A 26,935-nucleotide genomic window follows, 5' to 3' on the forward strand; every position below is an offset into this window, starting at 1 on the left:
ATATAGGAAATGTTTACATCTGAACCAGTGTTGCCAGGGTAGCGGTTTTCCCGCACAATTGGGCTATTTTAAAAAAGGAGTCGCGGGAAAAATTACGGAGTCGCGGGTTGCGTTTTTTTGGGCTATATTTATTATGTAATGCGGCCGCAAAAAAATAAATAAATTGTAGACAAAGAAAAATTAAAAGGGAACCGTTTATTAGTGGGTATTGATCCCCGGGAATTGGCAACAACTGCTGCGGCGGGCGAGTAGACGCGTCACATGTGTTTTTGACATAACATGAAACATCATCACGTCACATGAGAGCGTCATAGAGGTTGTAGCGTCGGTTCGTTTGTCCGTGGATGAACAAGCAGCATTCTAAAATGTCAGGTAAATGGGGAAAATATGGAAAGAAATATCGCAAAGAATGGTAGACAGAGAAAGGATTAAAGGAGTGGATTCGAAGTGTTCCAAATGATGATAGAAAAGCGTTCTGCAAATATTGCAAATGTGAAATCAGAGCTCACCACGGTGATTTGGTAGCTCATGCTGCGACTGAAAAACCTAAAAAAAATGCGGCTCCTTTCTCAAATGCCAGTACATTATTTGGCACAGGCAGTTCCTTTCTAAGAACTAATGTTGCTGTGAAAGAGGCAGAGTTGAAGCTGGCTGCCCACGTTGCTTGTCACTCAAGCACTTCAACTGTTGATCATTTAGGAAGTGTTGTGGAAGAAATTTCCAAGAAAGGTATTAGTTTACATCGAACGAAATGCACAGCACTAATTAATTCAGTGATAGGACCAGTAGTACATGAAGACCTTCTGTGATATTAAGAATTTGGGTAAGACAAAAGGTCAAAACTTTAAACTTAACGTATAAGTTTATTTTAAGGTCCTTTGTGGGAATCCAGCTGTTGTCTAATCTGATTGGACACTGGACAATTGGGCTAGTTTTCATTACATTTGGGCGGGTTTTGAGTTGTCATTGGGCTTGAAATATTTCTGGGACCTGGCAACCCTGATCTGAACTGAAGTTATTACCGATAATATGTGAAAGATTAGGTACAGCTGCCAGGTGCTTTGAAATGATGCAACAAGAGTCTGTGGATATTTATTGATGTAATAATGTGATTTGGACTAAACATTTTACTTGATTTGATCATTTGGACATTTGACAATGAAACAACACCATTTTTGTCGGGATGTTATGGCTCAGTGGACTACTATGAAGCTTCATATGTGAGTTGCCTAAATTTTGTTATTGGTTGTTTATATGTTGGTGGTCTGACAAAGATATAGATTGTACCTGCTGTTGTGATTGTATCTTAAAATGGTTTATATCAATAGAAAATCAAGAAATGTAGCTTTCCAAAGATATGTGGCATGTGTACCAATGTAACACACAGCAGTTTTGTTTATCGCATACTTTTATTTTGTACATTTAAGGGCCCGTCCGCGGGCTTAGGTTTCCATGTCGATATCCTGTTGGCATAATCATTACAGAATCAGTGATTGGACTGACTGGCCCTTCCCTTTCACTGCCTCTGGCCAGATCCCTCCCTCGTGTTAAAGAATCATTGATTTGATACCTGGGTTGGATGTGGTGTCTCTGGCTGGGGAGCTAACCAGTGCACACCTTGCTCAAAGCCATGGAAGGAAAAAAAAAAAAAGGGGGTAAGAGGGCCAACCACCCATAACATTTGGTTATGTCAGGTCACAAACAGACTAAGGGAGCTTGGTTTGGAGGTGCCTGTTATGGTGCCCCGGCGTACTTTTTTTTTTTTTTTTTTTTAGAGGACACCTCAATGGAGCCTAGAAGCTTAACTACGGGGGTTGGGTGTCGCTGGTGGCGGTGAGGGGGAATCGGATTATTGAATAGAGGAGAGGTGTCGGTATCTGTGTGGAGTTCACTGGCAGTTGTGGATCAGCCCCCTGACCTAGAGTTTAGAGTAGGTACGGTGACATTATTAACTGACCTAAATGTATTGTTATTAGTACTATTGTCACTATTATTATTATAGATTGCTAGAGCTAATGCTCCTATTATTGTCATGAATTATCATTATAAATATTATCATTGATACTATCACCACTAATATTAATATATTGCTGTTGTTGTTGTGATTATTGGGGTGATTAATACCCTCACTAAAAATATACTGATACTACCGGACTGCCCCTATCTATACTTGCGTCACAGAAAGGATCTCATCTGTCTACATACACCACTTTTTCGATGACTGTGTTGGGCTGTTTTGTATTTCGTTGTTTTTGTTTTGTTTTTGTGCTTTTTCTCTCTTCTGTATTGTATATGTGTCTCACTCCCTTGTATGTGTTACTCTTTTGTTAATTTGCAATAAAAAAATAAAAATAAAAAAAAATGTCAAGAATCATGATTGCACAACAAGACACTATTGTATGCAGAACTTCTGCTTTTGTGTGGTTTAACTGTTCTTCACACACAGTCCTGCTGTTGTCTTTGATTCGGGAAAAGACAAAAGACAATAAACATCTTTGAACTATTAAAGATTGTTTTATTCTTATTATCACTAATGACATTCTTTGTCATTTACTTTCTCTTCATTGACTAATGCATCAAAATAAACATGTTTATAAAAGTGTTTAACATTTATAAAGTGAACACTTGTAGAACTGAATCAGTCTGTAATAACACAGTTATTACACACATATAAATCAATCAGTTCAAATAAAAGCAGCAGACACAATCACATTTGATACGACACAAAGTAGAATGAAAACATGTTTTATTATTATATTTCATAAATGATTCACAGTTTTCACATGAACTTTACTTTCAACACTACTAAACATGATAAACCTGTTCTGTATTTTCTGACACTGTTATAAAGCTGATGACCTCAAACCACAAATGAGAGAAAGTGAGAAAATGACCAAAGAATCAAACAGTTTCATGTTTGTTCGACCAAACAGTGAGTTATTGTGTTTATTAAATGATATCAGTCATTATTTACATCATATCTCATATTCTCTGTAATCTAATGGTGTAGAATTGATCCTAAACAATAAGTGAGTTTATATGATCAGATGTTTGTATGTTTAATCTGTAGTGTCTGCTGATCTCAGACCTGTACAAACACAATCTTATCAGACGAGTTGGAGAGTAAAAATAACGCGTTCATCTTCATAACGTGTTGCGATTGAACACGGGATCATTTGTAATATTTCTGATGAACATTACTGAAGGAAAGTATCTGCTGTGGATGAGAATCCGGAGTGTAAAAACTGGATTATTAAACTGAAAGTGAATCTGTAAAGGACAGATCTGTGTCATTTGTGACACAGTGTTCGGGTGTTCATTTCAAACCTTGTTAACTAGAAGTAGGCTTTAAAATTCGGGAGACAGGAAATCAAAACAGTGTCATTGACTTCAAGCTTTGCAATCACACAAACACTTTCTGCTGAAAATGTATCTCTATAAAGTTTTAAATGATCATGTGTTGGTGAGAGACCCGGCGAGCCACCTGATTTTTAACAAAGAGCCACATGTGGCTCGCGAGACATCGGTCCCGACCCCTGGCTTAGACCAATGTCTCATGTGCTGAGAATGTGCTAACCATAAAAATATCAATCATAACAGTTTAAGAACCACTTCATGATCACAACGGCGACCTTTGAATCACTCTCGCGCCAGAGAATTATTGCACCTCGACCTGTAATTGGCCAAAATGCTCGGTTCGACTTTTCCCGAGACCCTCTACTCTTCCCTGAGGAACATGGAAACTTGACCTCTGACCCACTTTCTGTAGATCTGAATTTTAGATATTGAATTTGGTGTTCTGAATTTCGTAATCTTGAAATCTTGTATTTTTTAAAACGGGATATTTACAGTGTAAGAATTCAGAACCAAACATTTGCTGTTTGAAAATACATATTTATAAAATTGTGCAATAAAAAAAACAACAAAAAAAAACAATTCAACTTGGTTAAATATGAAATGTCCAGGTGTTATGATGAATGCAGACGGAGGCAGACAAGGGGTTGGATCTACGTGCGGTTTTTATTGATCAAAGGAGAAAACAGGAACAAAGGAAATAACCACGATGGGCAAAACAAAACTAAGACAGGAGAACATCGAAGGTACATGGAAACTGGATGAACACGACAAGACAGGCAGGCAGGGCAGGCAAGACAACAGGATCCGGACATCAACAAACATAAGAACAGTGGGAACATGAACATTCAACGAACGACAAGGAGTGGAGAACAAACAGGGTTTATATACATAGACACAGGAGGATCACAAACGACAAACAGGTGCGAACAATGACACAATGATGGCAGTGATGAGATCCGGGAATTGTGGGAAGTGTAGTTTTTAGACAAAGACAAGTGAAACACAGGGCAGACAACAAGGGAATCGTAACAGAATCCCCCCTCAAAGGATCGGGTTCCAGACGATCCTAAACAAAAAACAAAAAAACCCACAAAAACAGAATCGTCCAGGGAATGGAGGGGGGCTAGCAGACCAAAAGAGGGCACCAGGGGCAAACAGACAGTCCAAGGGAGCACAAGGGGCAAACAGACAGTCCAAGGAAGAACAAGGGGCAGACAGCCAGTCCAAGGGGGCACAAGGGGCAAGAAGGCAGTCCAAGGGGCCACAGGGGGCAAGAAGGCAGTCCAAGGGGGCACAGAGGGCAAGAAGGCAGTCCAAGGGGCAGGGACAGGTTCAGAAGGCCTGGAAGGTGGCCACAAGACGGGGACAGGTTCAGGAGGCCTGGGAGGCGGCCACAGGACAGGGACAGGTTCAGGAGGCCTGGGAGGTGGCCATAGGACAGGGACAGGTTCAGGGGGCCTGGGAGGTGGCCACAGGGCAGGCATGGGGAACTCCGAAGGCGGAGCCATGAAAGTCTCTGGTAGCGGAGCCATGGAGGGCGGAGCCGAGGGAGGCTTGGGAGGCTCAGGAGGCGGAGCCAAGGGAGGCGGGACCATGGGAAGCTCTGGAGGCTCAGGAGTCGGAGCCGTGGGAGGCTCAGGAGACGGAGCCGAGGGAGGGACAGGGACAGGTTCAGGAGGCCTGGGAGGTGGCCATAGGACAGGGACAGGTTCAGGGGGCCTGGGAGGTGGCCACATGGCAGGCATGGGGAACTCCGAAGGCGGAGCCATGGAAGTCTCTGGTAGCGGAGCCATGGAGGGCGGAGCCAAGGGAGGCTTGGGAGGCTCAGGAGGCGGAGCCAATGGAGGCGGGACCATGGGAAGCTCTGGAGGCTCAGGAGTCGGAGCCGTGGGAGGCTCAGGAGACGGAGCCGAGGGAGGGTCAGGAGGGAGGCTCAGGAGTCGGAGCCGCGGAAGGCTCGGGAGGCGGAGCAGAGGGAGGAGGCGCCGTAGGAGGCTCTAGAGGTGGAGGCCTGGAAGGCTCTGGAGGCGGAGCCGAGGGAGGTGGCGCCGTAGGAGGCTCGGGAGGCGGAGCCCTGGGAGGCTCGGGAGGCGTAGCGCTGGGAGTCTCGGAAGGCGGAGCCCTGGATGGCTCTGGAGGCGGAGCCGTAGGAGGCTCGAGAGGCGGAGACCTGGGAGGCTCGAGAGGCGGAGCCCTGGGAGGCTCGAGAGGCGGAGCCGTAGGAGGCTCGAGAGGCTCGAGAGGTCAGAGCCCTGGGAGGCTCGAGAGGCGGAGCCCTGGGAGGCTTGATAGGCGGAGCCCTGGGAGGCTCGAGAGGCGGAGCCATGGGAGGCTCGAGAGGCGGAGCCATGGGAGGCTCGAGAGGCGGAGCCATGGGAGGCTCGGGGTGCGCTGGCTCTTGGACGGTCATGGCTATAGGCTCTGGCTCTGGGACGGTCGAGGCTACTGGCGCTGGCTCTGGGACGGTCCAGGCTACTGGCGCTGGGACGGTCGAGGCGACTGGCGCTGGGACGGTCGAGGCTACTTGCGCTGGCTCTATGATGGTAGGGGCTGCAGGTGCTGGCTCGCTGACCGTGACAGGCGTAGGCGCTGGCTCGCTGACCGTGGCAGGTGTAGGCGCTGGCTCACTGACCGTGGCTGGCGTAGGTGCTGGCTCGCTGACCGTGGCTGGCGTAGGCACTGGCTCGCTAACCGTGGCTGGCGTAGGCGCTGGCCGTGGCTGGCGTGAACTGGGGAGCGGAAGCCTTTCTTCTCCTCCTCCTCCTCCGGGTGGACGAAGTTGGCAGGGCTGGCTCGTTGATCAAGGCAGGCGTGGGGGTTGGCTTGCTGGCAGGTGGGGCAGGCGAAACAGGACGAGCCATGGACGACTGAAGGGTCACCACTGTGGGAGGAGAGGCAGGATCCTCCTCAACAACACCCACAGTGAATGGCGAGCCGCATGCCAGAAGCATCTCCTCCACAAAATCGCGGAGCATCCAGCCGCACGTCGCCAGTGGCAACCGCTCCTTGAGCGAACCGGTCAGGTTATCCCGGAAGAACACCACCAGGGAGGAGTCAGGGAAGTCGGTGGCACTCGCTAGGTCCAGAAAGTCTCTGATATGATCCTCCACCGGACGGCTTCCTTGCCTCAAATTCAGCAGGCGGCAGTTCGCCTGAAGAACCGCTAGATCCATAGGTGGTCGTTCGTTCTGTTATGATGAATGCAGACGGAGGCAGACAAGGGGTTGGATCTATGTGCGGTTTTTATTGATCAAAGGAGAAAACAGGAACAAAGGAAATAACCACGATGGGCAAAACAAAACTAAGACAGGAGAATACCGAAGGTACACAGAAACTGGATGAACACGAGCGAGCGAGCGGGCGGGCGGGCGGGCGGGCGGGCAGGCAGGCAGGCAGGCAGGCAGGACAACAGGACAACAGGACAACAGGACAACAGGACAACAGGACAACAGGACAACAGGAGCCGGGCATCAACAAACATAAGAACAGTGGGAACATGAACATTCAACGAACGACAAGGAGTGGAGAACAAACAGGGTTTATATACATAGACACAGGAGGATCACAAACGACAAACAGGTGCGAACAATGATGGCAGTGATGAGATCCGGGAATTGTGGGAAGTGTAGTTTTTAGACAAATTGTAGTTTGTAGTACAAAGTGTAGTTTTTATTTTATACGTTTTTATGGCATTTTAATGAAGTTGAAAATCATTTCTTTACTTTAAATAATGAAATTCAGCAACCTACCTCAGGATTTAAACATCTTGGTTTTGGAAAGAACGTTATCTATACGTTGATCTATCGCCCATGGATCACATGTTCTGAAAAATCAATACGCAGCCAAAGACGCAGCTATAAAAGACACTTGAGTGATTTGTTAATCATTTTAATGTGTTTGCTGGTGTCGGGAGACATACATCAATGTCCAGGGCCGGGGTCATGTGAAGGTGGTGAAGGAGTTAATGCGATTTTTGTCGAGGAGAATCGTCGGAACATGGTTATGGAGCAATGTCGGCGTTCGGAAGTTGTGACTGCATGGAACCTGATGGCGGATCAGTGGAGTGATTTGCATCCTTGTCAAGAAACACGAGATGTGTATCAAACGGACTATGGTGTGTCTGAGATTTTTTCGATCACGGAGAAAGAAGGAATGAAACAGAGGAGCCAATTGACTAAATCTACTGTGAAGGATGAGGAGGAAATGTTACTCAAGGATGCAGGCCCGCCGACGGGGGGGACAAACGGGTCTGTTGTCCCGGGCCCAGGGTAGGGGGGGGGCCCAGAACTGGGCCCTCATTAAATTATGGAATAATTGTTAAAAAATAAATAAAATAGGCATATTTGTGGAAAAAATATCTAATATTTGAGTTACATAAAAGCTTTTTATTTGTTTTCTTCCTAATTGTCCTTGAAATAGTGGTCAAGAAACCCCGCCCACCCCCAAAACAAAAATGGTTTGGCCACTGATCAAAATTTGATGTTGTCATTTGATTTGAAGTTCAGTAGGCTAACGTTACGATCAAATGTCCGGTCAGCACAAGTCTGGTGCTCAGAAAAAAAAAAAAAGAGAAGAAGGGAAGAAGAAAATAGAGGCCTTCGAGATGTCCTAAACAAATATTTTAAAAAAGGTGGTGACGGAGAAGCTGGAACTAACGTTAGTAAAGTCAACGTAGAGCAAGGTAAGAAACAGCGCAGCCAACGCTTATGAGTGTTGTCAAAGACCCGGTACTTCGGTACCAAGTCGGTACTAATTTTGTTTTAAACGTCACGCCACGGTACCAGGTTTCTCAAACCCGGTACTTGATGCGCGTGCATGCCCGAAGCGCGTGCAGTTGCGTCCTCTTCATAAAAGTGCTGAGACATTGACGCTGCTGCTGATGTGGTGGCTGTAAATCCACTTGTTGATAAGAAAGGAGGAAAGAGACACATATGGAAATATTTTGGATATTAGCTCATAATAGCGACGCTGCGCGCTGCTTTTACAGGCGCGCAAGTTCATTGTTGCATAGCAACGACAGACGCCACGGAGAGCACGCCTGTGGAAAGGAGAAAGCGGTGCGAACTGCGCTTCCATGATGACGAGGAAGTATTAGCAAAGAATTCATTGATTTCTAGCCCTTGCATTAGCTTTACTACTAGATATATTTATGGAGATGAGAAATAAAAAGCCGGCTGAAATGCGTCACTGTTGGCATCGGTGAACAGATAATGGGCCAGATCCGAGTCTATTTTTGCTGCGCTGCTCATGCTTAATTAAAAGTGAAAGCACACTTTTGATGGACAAAAAATAAATATGATTTCACACAAAAAGTGCCCAAAATGCACAGATTTTGCATGTCTAGTATGTTTTAACAAGAACTGCAGTAGGCTATGTCAGAAAAAAAAAAATGAGAACATTTATAGAAAATGTACCCATTTAAACGTGTTTTTATTATTCAGTTTGGGTAAAAGTATATGGTGTTTTATAAAAAAAAAAAAAATGGAAGTCTGCTGTAACAGGAGAGGAAGAGGAGAGGAACAGGAGAGGAAGAGCAGAGGAGGGGAACAGGAGAGGAAGAGCAGAGGAGAGGAACAGGAGAGGAAGAGCAGAGGAGGGGAGAGGAACAAGAGAGGAAGAGCAGAGGAGGGGAACAGGAGAGGAAGAGCAGAGGAGGGGAACAGGAGAGGAAGAGCAGAGGAGGGGAACAGGAGAGGAAGAGCAGAGGAGAGGAACAGGAGAGGAAGAGCAGAGGAGCGGAGAGGAACAAGAGAGGAAGAGCAGAGGAGGGGAACAGGAGAGGAAGAGCAGAGGAGGGGAACAGGAGAGGAAGAGCAGAGGAGAGGAACAGGAGAGGAAGAGCAGAGGAGAGGAAGGGAACAGGAGAGGAAGAGCAGAGGAGGGGAGAGGAACAGGAGAGGAATAGCAGAGGAGGGGAACAGGAGAGGAAGAGCAGAGGAGGGGAACAGGAGAGGAAGAGCAGAGGAGAGGAACAGGAGAGGAAGAGCGGAGGAGGGGAACAGGAGAGGAAGAGCAAGGGAAAAGGAGAGATCTGGGCATGGGGGGGCCCATCTAAGATTATCTTGTCCCGGGCCCAGGCAAGACTGTCAGCTGGCCTGCAAGGATGCGACGACATCCACGATAAGTGATTATAGAACTTTTAGATCAATGAAAGGTTTGCATATGGCTCACCTCAACGTCAGAAGTCTTCTTCCAAAGATAAGTGAACTACGTTATTTATGTCAAGAATCTAAAGTGGCGTTGTTCAGTTGCAGTGAAACATGGCTTGATGATTCTATATTGGATGCAGAGATTAAAATTGACAATTATTGTTTGTTCAGACGAGATCGAAATCGGAAAGGAGGTGGTGTGTGTGCATATATAAGGTCAGATTTGGTGTGAAATGAGAGAAGAGATTTTATAAACTCTACAGTGGAGGCGATTTGGCTTGAAGTTTTGTTGCCAAAGAGTAAACCGATTTTGGTTGGTATTTGCTATCGTCCTCCGGATCAAAGTGATTTTTATGAGAGTCTTGATGAGGTTTTAAATATGTCAAATTATGTTTTAGGTCAAGAATTGCTTATTTTGGGCAATTTAAATACAGATATGTTGAAGAAAGATTCATCAGTGTTTAAGCAGTTCAGTTCATTTTGTAAATCATATGCATTGAAACAAATTATCAGTGACCCAACCAGAATTACTTCTAAAAGCAGTACAATTATTGACGTTATATTGATTTCAGACATTTCTAGGATATATAAAAGTGGTGTTTTGGAGCTTGGTTTAAGTGACCATAATATGGTATATGTATTTAGGAAATTAAAGAGAGAGGCTATAAGTCATCAAAATACATTAAAAATTAGATTGCTTAAAAGATATAGTCCACAAATTTTTGTTGAAGAACTTAGCAAGGCTAATTGGAAAGAAGTGATGCAGTTTGATGATGTGGATATAGTTTGGGACGGGTTTAAAAAGAGATTTGTGCAAGTTCTGAATAAAGTTGCACCTTGCAAAGAAATAAGAATCAAACAAAGAACAGAACCCTGGATGACAGATAGTATTTTAAAAGATATCAAGGAACATAATAATAGTTTAAAATCTTTCAAAAAGATGGAAATAATGATAATTATAACAAATTTAAACGTAAAAGAAATGAGATCAGATGCAAGATTAAAGAGGCTAAAAAAATGTTTTTGACGAATGAAATTAGTGAAGCTAAACAAGACTCTAAAGAACTATGGAGAATCTTGAGTGGTTTAGGCTATCGGCAAAAGGTTAAAAGTAAAGATTCAAGAATCAGTCTCAAAATTAATGGTCAATTGATGACAGATCAGAAAAAGGTAGCAAATTGTTTTAATGAGTTTTTTACTACGGTGGGCGAAAATTTAGTAAAAGAGCTTCCAGCACAATCAGACTTATATGATGATAATTTGGTTAAAGAATATTATGATAATTGTGGTGTTGCCTTAGGAGGTTTTTCATTTAATAAAGTAAAAGAGATGACAGTTTATAAGAAACTAAGTGAATTGAAGTGCAATAAAGCCACAGGGTTGGATAATATTCCGGCTAAGTTTATTAAAGACGCTGCTAATTTTATAACTCCTATGGTTACTCATATTTTAAATCTCTCTATCTGCCAGAATAAGGTACCGGCTGAATTTAAACAAGCAAAAAATTTTCCCCTTTTTAAAAAGGGAGTAGGCTAGAGTGTAATAATTATAGGCCTGTGTCAATCCTGTCTTCAGTTATCTAAAATTTTAGAAAAAATATTATTTGACCAAATTGAAGAATATATTTCCAAATTTAATATTTTATATGAATTTCAGTCTGGTTTTAGAAGGATGCATTCCACAGAGACAACTATTCTATATTTGACTGGATTATATAAAGAAAGGAATAGATAAAGGTAAATTAAGTGGGATGGTATTGCTCGATTTACTGAAAAGCCTTCGACACAGTTGACCATAGTATTCTGTTGTTAAAATTATGCTATGGGTTTCGACTCCAATTCATGTAAATGGATCAAATCCTATCTTCACGAATAGGTGTCAAATGGTCGATATAAATGGAGTGTGCTCAGACTCTTTGCCGATCTCTTGTGGAGTACCACAAGGTAGTGTATTAGGGCCCTTACTTTTTTAATTTATATAAATGATTTAAAGATGGCCTGTTCTAGCCACTTATCTTTATATGCGGATGATGCCATAATAATAGTTACTGATGAAAATAAAGAAACAATAGAAAACAAGTTAAGAAGAGAAATTGTAGAAGTGTCCAATTGGTGTTTTCAAAATAAGCTATTTTTGCACTTAGGGAAAACTGAGGTTATTTTATTCGGTTCTGCTGCAAAATTGAAGAAATGTCCAAATTCAGAAATAAGGGTGGGAGGTGAGTATTTTAGTGAAATTTTTGGGATGTATTCTTGATAACAAAATGACTGGGGATAGCATGGCAGCTGTAGCTTTATCGAAAATAAATAATCGAATAACATTTTTAGCAAGACAGGCTGCTTATTTAGATAAACAAACAATGATAATGTTAGCTGGTGCATTAGTGCAACCACATTTCGACTATGCAGTAACCTTTTGGTATAGTGGCTCTAAAAATCATGTTAAAAATAAATTACAGACTGCTCAGAACAGGTTGTGTAGAATCGTTCTGGGGTTACCAGGCACGGATTAACACACGGGCCCACTGGGCACTTGCCCAGGGCACTATGCCAGCAGGGGGCCCTGGCAAATTTACTGTTTGTGTGTTTTTTTTTTTTTTTTCATATAATTATTTATTTATGAATTATTATTTATTTTTTTGTAAAATGGTGTTGAATACTGTAGAATAATTGTATTATTTTCTTTGCAGTTGCGAAGTATTAACTGCTAAATAAATAAAATAAATAATTTTAATATATTGCTGCGCTGTTGAGAGGGACATCTAGAGGCCAGTGAAAATCATTGCGAAATATAAGCAGTTACGCATAGAAGACGGTTACTAAAAATAACAAACATGAGTGTAAAACCACAACCAAGTGGATCAATGAAAAGAAAGCTAAAAAAAAGACAAAGAAGCAAGAGAAGCTCACTTGCTACAAAAGCTACCAACAATCTCCAGCTTTTTTAAAAATGCAAACACGACTGATGCTAACAACAACGATCCTTCTGCTGCTTCAAGTGAAGATGGCGCTAGCACACGTAACCGTGAAAGCAGTGACCCGGCCTGTGTATACCACAACCCGCCAGCGCCGCCACAAAGTAATCTTACTCAGGACGATCACAGTAAGAGTCAGACAGATGATGACCACATGTTTTGGGAGACAAACTGCGATCCTGCATTGTGGGGAGATATAAAAAATGATTCAGTGAGAAGTATTCTTATTAACAGAGGGGCTGCCGCTTTCCATAACCGAAGCTCAAAATATACTTCTTCCCTAAGGGATAGTGGTCTGGGTGGTAAGACTCGCTCGCTTACCAATGATTTATTACACACTCACTTGCCAAACGGCCAGATTGTTTCACGAGAGTGGCTTTTATACTCCCCATCAACAGGACAGGTGTTCTGTTATTCATGCAAACTTTTCTCGTCCAAAAGACATGCCTTTACAGATGGATTCAGTGACTGGAAGCACCCAGAAAGGATTTCTGAACATGAGAGGGGCCCTGGTCATATGTCTTGTATGTTAGCCTTATTGCATAGATCTAAAAACACCCAGGCGATGGACTCAGCTCTGGTCAAACAAATAGCTGGAGAGAGGGAATACTGGAAAGAGGTACTGAAGCGTGTGGTGGCAGTGATAAAGTTTTTAGCCGAAAGAGGACTGGCGTTCAGGGGGGAGGACGAGCTCTTAGGTTCACCTCACAATGGAAACTATCTAGGAATTTTAGAGCTAATATCTCAATTTGACCCGTTTCTATCGGAGCATATTAAAACACGCGGCCAAAAAGGAAGGGGAAGTGTATCTTATTTGTCATCAAGTATATGTGAGGAGTTTATTGATGTATTGGGAGAAAAAACTAAACAAGTAATCGCGAATGAATTAAAGGATGCCAAATATTTTTCAGTCATCGTTGATTCAACACCAGATTTGTCCCATATTGACCAATTAACATTCATCTTCAGATTCGTCAATGCGAAAGGGAATGTTATAGAACGATTCATAGCTTTCGAGCCCATTTCATGTCACACAGGTGAGAGTTTGTGTGATTACGTCATTAAAATGGTAAACAACCTAGGCTTGGACATATTAAACTGTAGAGGCCAATCGTACGATAATGCGAGTAATATGTCGGGCAGATACAATGGACTGCAGGCTCACTTAAAACGGAGAAATCCATTGATCCACTACATACCTTGTGCCGCTCACTCATTGAATTTAGTAGGTGTAAACAGTACACACAGCAGTCCAGAGGTCGAACAGTACTTTAGTCTGCTACAGTCATTGTATTCATTTTGTTCTGCATTGTCACGAACCCCGCTCCCTCGCTCCGCCCCCTCGAGCTCGCACGCTCTTTTTGCTCGCTCAAGCCCTCACGCCCACTTTGCTCCTACTCGCTCACATGCTCGTAGGCAATCTCCCACATGCTCGTAGGCAATCTCCCTTCCTCGAGTTTCTCACGCGTTTCCAATCCCCCAGAACATTATGACCACCTGCACTCGCGTCATCTGCACTCCTGCACATTAGTTTCACCTGCACTCGTCTCATCACCTGTCATGGTTTACACCTGCACTCGCCCCTATATTTATCACTACCCTTTCGTCTCACGGTTGTTGGTTATTGTATTTAGTTTCCCGTGTCTTTGCCCCCCGCTAGTCTCGTCTAGTTTTGACCTCCTCTCGTTCACCTCTTAGCTTGCCAGCTCCCCTGTTTAGTCCTTCCCGCTACTCTATTCTGATTACCCCGGCTTTGACCCTGGCTTCCCTCGACCATTCTCCCTCTGGATTTACCCTGTTATGTACTTTTGCCTGCTTTATTTTTATTAAAGCAGTTTTTCCTCCGACATTGTGACTGTCTCGTCTTGTGTGTGTGTGTGCGGGTTACAGAATAACCAACCCCACCGTTGACAGTAACAATGCCCCGCGCTAAGGATTCGCGCAGCTCACTAGAGCGGAGAAGCACGTCACATTCGGCGCGAGGAGCTACAGTGTGGAGAGATGACCACGCGCTCACGGCCCAGGGGCAGCAGGTATGCGCTATGTCTGAAATTTTTCACCCTGTTTCACCTGTGTCTGCCCCTGAGCCCGTTGATGCTTTCCACGCATCCGCGAGCGCTGTATGCTCTCCATCCCCGGAGAGGTTTTATGGCTCATCGGACGCGAACCAAGGGTTTTCCGTGCAAGGCAGTGGTTATGTAACTCATAACCCCGTCCTTGACATTATGGGGCCAGCGGCCCGACTCTTGGGTTTGCGCCAGGGGAGCCAACCCTTGGAGGCTTATATTATGGATTTTTGTGCCCTGGCGTACCAGGTGAATTTTGATGAGGTGGCTCTGAAAGACATTTTTCAATTTGGACTGAATGAGCCAGCCTCATCATTCATGCCTGGTGGTCGCTGCTCTCTCAACCTGGCTCAGTTTATTGACCTCGCCCTAATGTACGCTGGTTCCTCGTTTACTGTGGGGGAGGCAGAGACTGAACCAGCGTTCCATACCACGGCCCCCGTCTTGAAGCCTACCACGGCCCCCGTCTTGAAGCCTACCACGGCCCCCGTCTTGAAGCCTACCACGGCCCTAGCCCCGAAGCCTGACACAGCCCTAGCCCCGAAGCCTGACACGGCCCTAGCCCCGAAGCCTGACACGGCCCCAGTCCCGAAGCCTGTCACGGCCCCAGTCCCGAAGCCTGTCACGGCCCCAGTCCCGAAGCCTGTCACGGCCCTAGTCCCGAGGCCTGGCACGGCCAGCGTGTCAACGCCCATGCCCGCCACGGCCAACGAGCCAGCGCCCATGCCCGCCACGGCCAACGAGCCAGCGACCATGCCCGCCACGGTCGGCGAGCCAGCGCCTGTAGCCTCGACCGTCCCCATGGCCACGTCCCCTGTTGGCCGAGGACGCAAGAGAAGGAAGAGGGCCCCTTCTCCCCAGTCTCGTCTTGTGCTCAAGACCGCAGAGGTTCCCTCAGAGTCTTCCACGGCTCTGCCGGGTTCTGCTCCGCCCCCAGAGTCTTCCACGGCTCTGCCAGCCTCTGCTCGCCCCTCAGAGCCCTCGCGGCCTCCGCCTCTCGAGTCTCCCAAGGCTCCTCCTCCCAAGCCTCCCAGGGCTCCTCTCAAGCCTCCCAGGGCTCTTCCTCTCGAGCCTCCTAAGGCTCCTCCTCTCGAGCCTCCCAGAGCTCTACCTCCCAAGCCCCCCAGGGTTCTGCCTTTCAAGTCTCTCGAGCCTCCCAGAGCTCTACCCCTCGAGCCTCCCAGAGCTCTGCCTCTCAAGCCTCTCAGGGCTTCTCCTCCCAAGCCTCCCAGGGCTTCTCCTCTCGAGCCTCCCAGGGCTCCGCCTCACGAGCCTCCCAAGGCTCCTCCTCCCAAGCCTCCCAGGGCTCCTCCTCTCGAGCCTCTCAGGGCTCCTCCTCTCGAGCCTCTCAGGGCTTCTCCTCTCGAGTCTTTCAGGGCTCCCCCTCCCAAGCCTCTCAGGGCTTCTCCTCTCGAGTCTTTCAGGGCTCCACCCCTCAAGCCTCTCACGGCTTCGCCTCTCGAGTCTCTCAGGGCTCCTCCCCCCCTCAAGCCTCTCAGGGCTTCCCCTCTCGAGTCTTTCAGGGCTCCTCCTCCCCTCGAGCCTCTCAGGGCTCTCTCCCTCGAGTCTTTTATGGCTCCACCCCTCAAGCCTCTCACGGCTTCGCCTCTCGAGTCTCTCAGGGCTCCTCCTCCCCTCGAGCCTCTCAGGGCTCCGGCCCCTCGAAGTCTTTCATGGCTCCACCCCTCAAGCCTCTCACGGCTTCGCCTCTCGAGTCTCTCAGGGCTCCTCCCCCTCTCAAGCCTCTCAGGGCTTCTCCTCTCGAGTCTCTCAGGGCTCCTCCTCCCCTCAAGCCTCTCAGGGCTTCTCCTCTCGAGTCTTTCAGGGCTCCACCCCCTTCCAAGCCTCTCAGGGCTTCGTCTCTCGAGTCTTCCAGGGCTCCTCCTCCTCCCGAGCCGCTCGGGGCTCCGTCTCTCGAGTCTTCCAGGGCTCCTCCTCCTCCTGAGCCTCTCGGGGCTCCGTCTCTTGAGTTTTTCATGGCTCCCCCCCTCGAGCCTCTCGAGCCTTCCAGGGCCCCACCTCTAGAGCCTCTCGAGTCTTCCATGACCTTTTTCCCCGAGCCTCTCACGGCTCTACTCCCAGAGACTCCAGAGCTTCCTACGGCTCCGCCTCCCGAGCCTCCTACGGCTCCGCCTCCCGAGCCTCCCACGGCTCCGCTCCCGAGCCCCTCACGGCTCTGCTCCCAAAGACTCCAGAGCTTTCTATGGCTCCGCCTCTCGGGCCTCCTACGGCTCTACCCCCCGAGACTACAGAGCCTGCCAGGTCGTCGCCTCGGGGACCTCCCACGGTGCCACCTCCATTGGCTCCACCTCCTGAGCCTTCCAGGCCTCCGCCTCTAGAGCCTCCCACGGCGCCACCGTCATTGGCTCCACCTCCAGAGCCTTTCAGGCCTTCGCCCCTAAAGCCTCCTTCGGCTCCACCTCCAGAGCCTTCCAGAACCCCACCTCCAGAGCCGCCTACAGTGCCGCCTCTGACGGCACCGCCTTTCACGGCTCTTCCCTGTCCTGTGGCCTCTTCCCTGGCCTCCTGACCCTGTTCCTGTCCGGTGGTCACCTTCCAGACCCCCGGACCCAGTCCCTGTCCTCCAGTCGCCTTCCAGACCCCCTGACCCAGTCTCTGCCCTACGGCTGCCCCTAGATCTCCCGACCACCCGCCTGTCCGCTATGTTCCCCCAGACCTTGCCTTGATACTGCCCATTGACCCCATGGACTGTCTCATTTCCCTCTGTGCCCCTTGGACTGCCCTCAATTTTGTTTGTGTGTTTTGTGGGTTGTCTGTTCAGGGTTTTTTGTTTGTTGGGTTCGTCCAGCACCACTTCCTCGCAACCGAGCGCGGCCGTCAGGAGCCGTCCGTTTTAGAGGGGGGAGTACTGTCACGAACCCCTCTCCCTCGCTCCGCCCCCTCGAGCTCGCACGCTCTTTTTGCTCGCTCAAGCCCTCACGCCCACTTTGCTCCTACTCGCTCACATGTTCGTAGGCAATCTCCCTTCCTCGAGTTTCTCACGCGTTTCCAATCCCCCAGAACGTTATGACCACCTGCACTCGCGTCATCTGCACTCCTGCACATTAGTTTCACCTGCACTCGTCTCATCACCTGTCATGGTTTACACCTGCACTCGCCCCTATATTTATCACTACCCTTTCGTCTTCAGGTTGGTTGGTTATTGTATTTAGTTTCCCGTGTCTTTGCCCCCGCTAGTCTCGTCTAGTTTTGACCTCCTCTCGTTCACCTCTTAGCTTGCCAGCTCCCCTGTTTAGTCCTTCCCGCTACTCTATTCTGATTACCCCGGCTTTGACCCTCGCTTCCCTCGACCATTCTCATTGGATTTGCCCCTTCTTTATACTTTGATTCCCCGGCTTTTGACCCTACGCTTCCCTCGACGATTCTCCCTCTGGATTTACCCTGTTATGTACTTTTGCCTGCTTTATTTTTATTAAAGCAGTTTTTCCTCCGACATTGTAACTGTCTCGTCTTGTGTGTGTGTGTGCGGGTTACATGCATCTACACGCCAATGGGGGAAGGTATTCGAAAAAACAAACTTAACACTTAAGCATTTGTCTAATACTCGGTGGAGCTGTAGGGCTGATTCGGCCAAAGCTCTTTGGCAAAATTACAGTAATATAAGAGAGGCCTTAAACAGTATAGCAGCAGATGAGACCGAAAAAAGGGAAACACGCAACGAAGCATCGGGACTTCATGCAAAGATGGACAAACTAGAAACTGCATTTATGGCGCAGTTCTGGAATACTATACTCGAACGATTCCACGCGACCAGTTTATGTCTACAAAAAAGTGATATGGACCTTAGGACAGCGGTGCGACTGCTTGAATCATTGCGCGAGTTTGTATCAGCTCAGCGAGAACTATTCGAACACTTTGAGAGGAGCGGTTTAAGTGTGCCAGGCGTATGGCAGTCTTATAAACATGAAGTACAACGAATAAAGAAAAGAAAAACTTTTGCTGACGAGACCACAGATGGTGATGCAGGCCTTAGTGGAAGCCGAAAATTTCAAGTGGATACATTTAATGTTACCATTGACAATATTGTCAACTGCCTTGATCACAGACTGGATGCCTATAAACACATGAATAGTCTCTTTGGTGTTCTTTTCCTGCCAGACTCAGAATCTGACAGCAACATTATTACAGGAGCCCATAACCTTTCTGCTTCTTACCCTGATGACTTGAACAGCTGTCTTGCTGATGAGCTGTTACAGTTCAGATCTTTCATTTCAATGGAGCCGGATAGATCACCATCAAAGATGCTGAAAACAATTATAGATAATGGGCTCCCATCGATTTTCCCCAATATGTATGCTTGCCCTAAAGCTTTTCCTCACCCTACCAGTCAGCAACTGTGAAGGAGAACGTTCATTTTCTCTCATGGCAAGAGTAAAAAACGAACTAAGAAACAAAATGTGTCAAGGACGTCTCAATTCGCTGTCTTTAATGGCCATTGAATGCGATCTTGTGAGGGAACTGGATTTTGATGACGTTGTGGAAGCGTTTTCTCTGAGGAAATCAAGAAAGATACCCCTCAGCTAAGGTAAAACCAACAATTTTATTACTTAGCTAAATGCCTTTGGTGATTGATATTGCTCCTTGTTTTTATAATGCATCGATTGCTAAACGCTCGTCTGCTAAATGCAGAAATGTAAATTATTCATGGAATATTCTCATGTGATATGATTCGAGGAGGTCAGAAGCTGGTGAGATACAAATAAACCAATTTGTGGTGTAAAAGTACATAATATTGTGTGCATTTCCCCCCACGTATTTGTGTCATTGTAAATCCTGTATGATGGGGCATACAGGATCAAAAGTTTTGTAGAAAAATGTGGTGTAGGGGGCCTTTGAGGTATCTGTGCCCAGGGCACATCAAAGTCATAATCCGTCTCTGGGGGTTACATCCTCGTATGCAACTAAATAATAACCATTTCAGGGAATTGGGTATTTTAAAAGTGGATAAAAGAGTAATTTTTATTAAAATTATGATGGTGTACAAAATAATTCAGAGAACTGTTCCTAAATACTTGTATGACTACTATGTTTTTGTGAGAGAAGTTCATTGTATTTCTACAAGGGCAAGGATAAATAATATATATTTGTACCGGTTTAAAAGTGTAGCTGGGAAGAATTCGTTTTTGTACTCGAGTGCAGTTGCTTGGAATGAATTGCCAGATCATTTAAAACAATTACAAGAGGCATGGCCCTTTAGAAGAGAAGTTAAAAAATGGCTTTCCAATTAAGATCCCATAAGAATTTGTAAGGTGTGAGTTGCTTGTTTTTGATTTTATTCCCACTGGAACTGTTCGTTCATTTTATGCATGTAGAGGACCACAATGGAAATAAGCCTGAGGCTTTTTTGTGTATTTTATCCTCAACAAATTGTATTTAAATGTATATGAATTGCCTCTGGCATGATTGTATATGTTTATGATCATTGTTGAATAAATCAAAAAAAAAAAAAAAAAAAAAGACAAGTGAAACACAGGGCAGACAACAAGGGAATCGTAACACCAGGATTGGAGTTTAAAATTTCAAATTCAAACCTATTTAAAATACAACATAATATTAAATTTGGACAAATCACACTTATAATTCAAATTCTAAAGTCTATAATTCAAATTTACACAATTCAAATTCAAATTGTTTTGTCATATTTCTGGCTCCACAGTTAGGGAGGGTCTCAAAAGTGAAAACGCAAAACAGCGACAACAAGTGCAATCCAAGTTAGGGAGTGTTTTAAAAATGAAAGATGCACAAATATCAGTTGAGAGATACATTATTCCATGGATATATTAAAAAGTGTTTCTTTTTACATGTGTAATCTTTATATTGGTTAACAAATTGTTACATTTACATCATTTATAATTTTCTATGAATTTCATCTCTATTATAACTATTTAATGTAAACTGAATGCTTTAATGAAATAAATCTATTTAACTTTGTGGCTTTTTTACCAATCTTGATGATTGTCACTTGTTGCTATACTTTGAAATGTGATTTTAGTCTGGTTTATTTTAATGTCATTCAATTCTGTACTTAACTTTTATAGATGGCTACATCAGAAGATTACTCTGTTATAACTCAGAAGGAGCTGGAAGAACTTAAAAACTCGATCTCTACTCAGGATCTGCCATCAGCTGCTGACACCATCAAACATTTCCTCGGCCAGCAAGATCGTGTAGAACTTAATATTGCTGTGACGGGGGATCTGGTTCTGGAAAGTCCACATTTATCAATGCTTTTTGGGGTTTGGGAGATGACGATGAGGATTCAGCTGAAACTGGTGAAGTAGAGACCACTAAAGAACCCAAAGCTTACAAACACCCAAAATATGAAAATATGAAACTCTGGGATCTTCCTGGAACCGGAACACTAAAGTACCTTAAACTTGTTCAGTTTGAGCGCTATGATTTTTTTTATCATCATCGCTTCAGGCCGTTTCAGAGAATGTCACGCTGACCTGGTCAAAGAGATCAAGAGAAGGAAGAAGAATTTCTATTTTGTTCGTTCCAAGATTGACTCCAGTATTGATGCTGCAAAGCGAAGACAAGGAGAAAACTTTGATGAGGAAAAGATGCTGGACATCACACGAGAGGACTGTGTTAAAGGTTTGTTTATGATGTTTATTACATGACAGTGTTTTGTGCAACAGTGACTTTAGTAGAATAATTATTTCACTTTGGTAAAAAGAAGTCTTGTGTGAAAACAGTCAGTTATAAATTGTCATGTTCACTGTTGTCTTTTGTTTTGTGCTTTTATGTTGAAGTTTAGTTTAGTTCCTGTTTCCTGTTTTGGGTTTTGTAGTCCTTTGTAGTTTCTTTTATTACCTTGTCTTGTTTGTAGTTTCTTTTATTACCTTGTCTTGTTTCACTGTTGCCCTTTGTTTGTCATTTCTGTCACTTTTGTAATTCCTTAGTTTTCACTTTTGTCCCTTTTGTAGCTCCGTAGTCTCCTTGTTAGCTTTCGTGTTCTCTGTTCATTGTTTTCACCTGCCCTCGTTAGTTTGCCATTGGTTTCTGTTTATTTCCCTGTTATCTTGTTTGAGTTCTGTTTGTTCATTGGCTCCCGTCTCCCCATGTCCATGTATTTAAACCCTGTCTGTTTGTTCAGCCTCTGTCAGTCGTTGGTTGTTAATGGATGTGTTTGTTAGCTCCCTGTTTCCAGCCCTTGTTCCCTGTGACTACTCTCTCCTTCGTGGTTCCTGTTCCCCTTGTTGATGTCCCCGTGTCCTGTCAAGGTTCTGTCTCTGTTTTCCCATTGTGGACCTTTCTTTTGTTCCCGTGTTTTGTTCATTTATTATTTCAATAAAGCCGCGTTTGGATCCTACCTTCTGTCTGCCTTCTCCTGATTACCCAGATCGTGACAGAACGACTGACCACTACAATGGATCCAGCGGCCCGACAGGCCAACTACCAGCTGCTTTGCTTGAAGCAAGGGGACCGACCGATTGAGGACCACGTCCAGGACTTCCTCGAGCTGGCATTTGTCTCCGACTTCCCGGACTTAATCCTGGCATCTTTCTTTCGGGGAAATTTGAATGCCTCACTAAGGGAGCGGTTGCCACCGGCGACGCTTGGCTGGACTTTGGAGGAGATGGTGGAAGAGGCTCTGCTGGTCAGCGGCTCGTCACTCACGGTGTACGTGGCAGAGGAGAACCCTGCCTCACCTCCCGCGGTGGCGACCTTCAGCTCGCCCTTGGCTCTTCCCGTCACGCCAGTTCCACCTGTCAGCGAGCCCATCCCTACGCCAGTCGCCCCCCATGAGCCAGCGCGTTCATCTTCGTCTGCCCAGAGGAGGAGGAGAAGACGGACTTCCACCTCCCGGCCCGCGCCTGCCCCGGTCTGCGAGCCAGAGCCCACGCATGTCACTGAGAGCGAGCCAGAGCCCACGCATGTCACTGTCACTGTGAGCGAGCCAGAGCCCACGCATGTCACTGTGAGCGAGCCAGAGCCCACGCATGTCACTGTGAGCGAGCCAGAGCCCACGCATGTCACTGTGAGCGAGCCTGAGACCTTGTCAGCCACGGTGAGCGAGCCTGAGCCCTCGACCGTCCCCGAACCAGCACCTGTAGCCTCAGACATCAGTGAGCCAGCGCCGATAGCCTCAAACGTCAATGAGCCAGTCCCTGTAGCCTCAGATGTCCGTGAGCCAGCGCCTGTGGCCTCGACCGTCCCTGAGCCAGCGCCTGTGGCCTCGACCGTCCCTGAGCCAGCGCCAGTAGCCATGACCGTCCAAGAGCCAGTGCCAGTAGCCATGACCGTCCAAGAGCCAGTGCCAGTAGCCATGACCGTCCAAGAGCCAGTGCCAGTAGCCAGTGCCAGTAGCCATGACCGTCCAAAAGCCAGCGCCAGTGGTCGTGCCTTCCAAGAGTCAGCGCCTCCCGAGCTTGCCAGAGCTCCGCCTTCCGAGCCTCCCGAGCTTTCCAGAGCTCCGCCTTCCGAGCTCCCTAGAACTCTGCTTCCCGAGCTTCCCGAGCCTTCCAGGGCTCCGCCTCTCGAGGCTTCCAGGGCTCCGCCTCTCGAGCCTCTCAAGCCTTCCAGGGCTCCGCCTCTCGAGCCTCTCAAGCCTTCCAGGGCTCCGCCTCTCGAGCCTCTCGAGCCCCCCAGGGCTCCGCCTCTCAAGCCTCTCGAGCCCCCCAGGGCTCCGCCCCTCAAGCCTCTCGAGCCTCCCAGGGCTCCGCCCCTCAAGTCTCTCGAGCCTCCCAGGGCTCCACCCCTTATGTCACTCGAGTCTTCCAGGGCTCCGCCTCTCAAGCCTTCCAGGACTCCGCCTCTCAAGCCTCTCGAGCCTTCCACGGCTCTTCTTCCCGAGCCTTCCACGGCTCTTCTTCCCGAGCCCCCTACGGCTCCGCCTCCCGAGCCTCCTACGGCTCTGCTCCCAGAGACTCCAGAGCCTTCTAGGGCTCCGCCTCTAGAGCGTCCTATGGCTCTTCTCCCTGAGCCTCCTATGGCTCCGCCTCCCGAGCCTCCTATGGCTCCGCCTCCCGAGCCTCCTACGGCTCCGCCTCCCGAGCCTCCTACGGCTCTTCTCCCCGAGCCTCCTACGGCTCCGCCTCCCGAGCCTCCTACGGCACCACCTCCCTCGGCTCCACCTCCAGAGCCTTCCAGGCCTCCACCTCTAGAGCCTCCTATGGTGCCACCTCCATCGGCTCCGCCTCCAGAGCCTTCCAAGCCTCCGCCTTTAAAACCTTCTACGGCGCCACCTCCCTCGGCTCCGCCTCCAGAGCCTTCCAGGGCTTCGCCTCTAGAGCCTCCTACGGCGCCACCTTTCTCGGCCTCCCTGGTCTGCCTGTCTGCCCTTTTGTGCCCCCGTGGACTGTCTCATTTCCCCTTTTGCTCCTGTGGACTGCCTATTTGCCCCTTTTGCCTCCTCGGACTGCCTGATTGCCCCTTGTGCCCCCTTTGGTCTGTCTGTTTGCCCCTGGTGCCCTCACTTTGTTTCTTGTGTTTTTTTTGTCATTTATTTTTTTAGGATCGTCTGGAATCCGATCCTTTGAGGGGGGGTTCTGTCATGTTCACTGTTGTCTTTTGTTTTGTGCTTTTATGTTGAAGTTTAGTTTAGTTCCTGTTTCCTGTTTTGGGTTTTGTAGTCCTTTTGTAGTTTCTTTTATTACCTTGTCTTGTTTGTAGTTTCTTTTATTACCTTGTCTTGTTTCACTGTTGCCCTTTGTTTGTCATTTCTGTCACTTTTGTAATTCCTTAGTTTTCACTTTTGTCCCTTTTGTAGCTCCGTAGTCTCCTTGTTAGCTTTCGTGTTCTCTGTTCATTGTTTTCACCTGCCCTCGTTAGTTTGCCATTGGTTTCTGTTTATTTCCCTGTTATCTTGTTTGAGTTCTGTTTGTTCATTGGCTCCCGTCTCCCCATGTCCATGTATTTAAACCCTGTCTGTTTGTTCAGCCTCTGTCAGTCGTTGGTTGTTAATGGATGTGTTTGTTAGCTCCCTGTTTCCAGCCCTTGTTCCCTGTGACTACTCTCTCCTTCGTGGTTCCTGTTCCACTTGTTGATGTCCCCGTGTCATGTCAAGGTTCTGTCTCTGTTTTCCCATTGTGGACCTTTCTTTTGTTCCCGTGTCTTGTTCATTTATTATTTCAATAAAGCCGCTTTTGGATCCTACCTTCTGTCTGCCTTCTCCTGATTACCCAGATCGTGACATAAATATCTGCTCATGTACATTTAATAACACTAAAATGATATTACAAGCAAATATAATTATTTCTGAGTATTATAATAATCTTTTCATAAATATATAATGATGTATTTTTCTGTCTGTAGGTCTGAGAGAGATCGGTGTAGAGGATCCTGTTGTGTTCTTGATTTCTAGTTACCATCCCAACAACTATGATTTTAATTCACTGCATGAGAGGATGGAGACTGAACTCTCACAACACAAGAGACATGTGCTGATGTCGACTGTACCAAATATCACAACAGAGATTATTGAGAGAAAGAAGAAAGCTCTAGAGAAAAACATTTCAAGAGTAGCTTTATTATCTGCTGGAGCGGCTGCACTTCCTGTTCCTGGTCTTTCATTCGCTGTAGATGTAGGTCTCTTAGTAAATGAGATACAAAAGTACAAGAATGCATTTGGTCTGGATGATGAATGTCTGAAGAGGATCAGTGAAAGATCTGGGAAGAGTATTGAGTTTATAAAGAGTGTGATGAAATCAATTGTGCGTGAAGAAATAACTGCTGCTTCAATTATACTTCAGCTGAAACAAAGCTCTCTTAAAGTGACAGAAAGCACAGTTAGGCATGTTCTTAGTTGCATACCTATAATAGGCTCAGGCATTTCTTTTGTGTCAGTTTCAAACATTCTGAAGAAATTTCTGAATGAAATAGCTGAAGATGCCAAGAATGTGCTGCTGGCGTCACTCAAGTAATTAAATCAGACTGATTCAGAGTATATAGCTGCTCCAGTAGCATCATTTCTACCAGCATTCAAAACTAGTCTAGAGTTCTACATAATCTCTCTTTTTTTATATAATTTTTTAAATACAGTTTATTATATTTGTAATAATCATTATGACTATGAATTTAAAAAGGTTTCTAATAGTATGAAACAATATAACATCAGTATGACAACCTCACAATGCTGGAATAAAATTATATAGATTATAACAAAACATACTAAGCAACAAATAAATGTGATTCATTTTTTTATTTTTATTTTAATGGTAATTATTAAGTTTGTTTTAAATGATTGTGTAGCTGCTTGTATTCACAGAACTGTATTGATTTATGTTTGCATGATCTAGTTTGTTTGTTTTTACTGAAATAAATGATAAATGATCTGTAGTATAATAAATAACAGCTGACTTTATGGACTATGTTGTCTTTGTTCAGACAGTTTTTCTAAATTACAGTGTAGTTGAATTGTAACATTTGTTTCACAGTGTGTTACACAAATAAATGAGCTCTTGTATTCATTGTACAGTACAAGTAAAACACTGTTCAATAATTCAAACATTATTTTAAGTTCACTAGTACTAAACGATGAGTCATACATGCAAAGTCAATGGTCAAGGCCAAGAAGTTTTTGTATTTTCATGCAAAAGTACAGCAGTACACGTACACGGCTCAGTGCATGGCGTGATTTAAATTGGACCCCTAGTGTCGCTTCTTCGACACCACGTCGAAGTGAGTGACAGATGGGGAACGTCTAGGTTATGGATGTACCCTCCATTCCCTGATGGAGGGAACGAGACATTGTGTCCTCCCGGCCACATCGCTGAACAGAGCCACTGTTGCGGCCGAACCTCATTGTCGGCTCATTGTCGGCTCCTTGGATGTCTGCCAATTTCTCATTGGCCTTTTCTCTAAGATCAGAGATGCGAAAGGCTCTCAAGAGAGACCCCTAGACACAACGTTGAAGTGAGCGACAGACGGGGAAATTGACTTATGTTCTTTTCTGCATTAACAGCGTACTCTTAAATGCATGGAAAATGTGTTTCAGGATATGGATGTAGGCGCTGTTAAATTAGAGAGAATGGAAGTATTATTAATAAATTTCAACAGTGCCGATCCTCCCTAAAGGTGCCGCCCCCAATCCGCCAGGGGCCCCACATTGTCAAAGACATTATAAGTATTGTTATGAACATACTGATGGGGGACTGGCACTGATTGTCATCTACTGACACTCAAATCATGTCTATTAACAGTGTTTGTATCGAACAATATGAAAACAGTCGATTTTGATTTTGAAAAATATAATTTATTGAAAATGTTTTACCAAAAATACTGTATTTCTAAATTCAAATTACACTTCAAATGAAACAAAAATATAGTTGAAACGTTGGTGTCTTGGAGTGGAAGAGGAAGAGAGAAGATGCAGGAGTAGATTCTATTAATCCTTTAAGAATAATCGCTGGAGTGGAACAAAC

General features: G+C 45.9%; 1 pseudogene; it reads left to right on the top strand.

Annotated features, from left to right (window-relative positions):
• The first annotated feature begins 20,605 nt into the window (after nt 1-20,605).
• LOC127627331 (interferon-inducible GTPase 5-like) lies at nt 20,606-25,435 on the top strand (annotated as a pseudogene).
• The last annotated feature ends 1,500 nt before the right edge of the window (nt 25,436-26,935 follow it).

The sequence above is a fragment of the Xyrauchen texanus genome, chromosome 34, assembly GCF_025860055.1.
Source record: "Xyrauchen texanus isolate HMW12.3.18 chromosome 34, RBS_HiC_50CHRs, whole genome shotgun sequence".
In the NCBI taxonomy this organism is placed as follows: Eukaryota; Metazoa; Chordata; class Actinopteri; order Cypriniformes; family Catostomidae; genus Xyrauchen; species Xyrauchen texanus.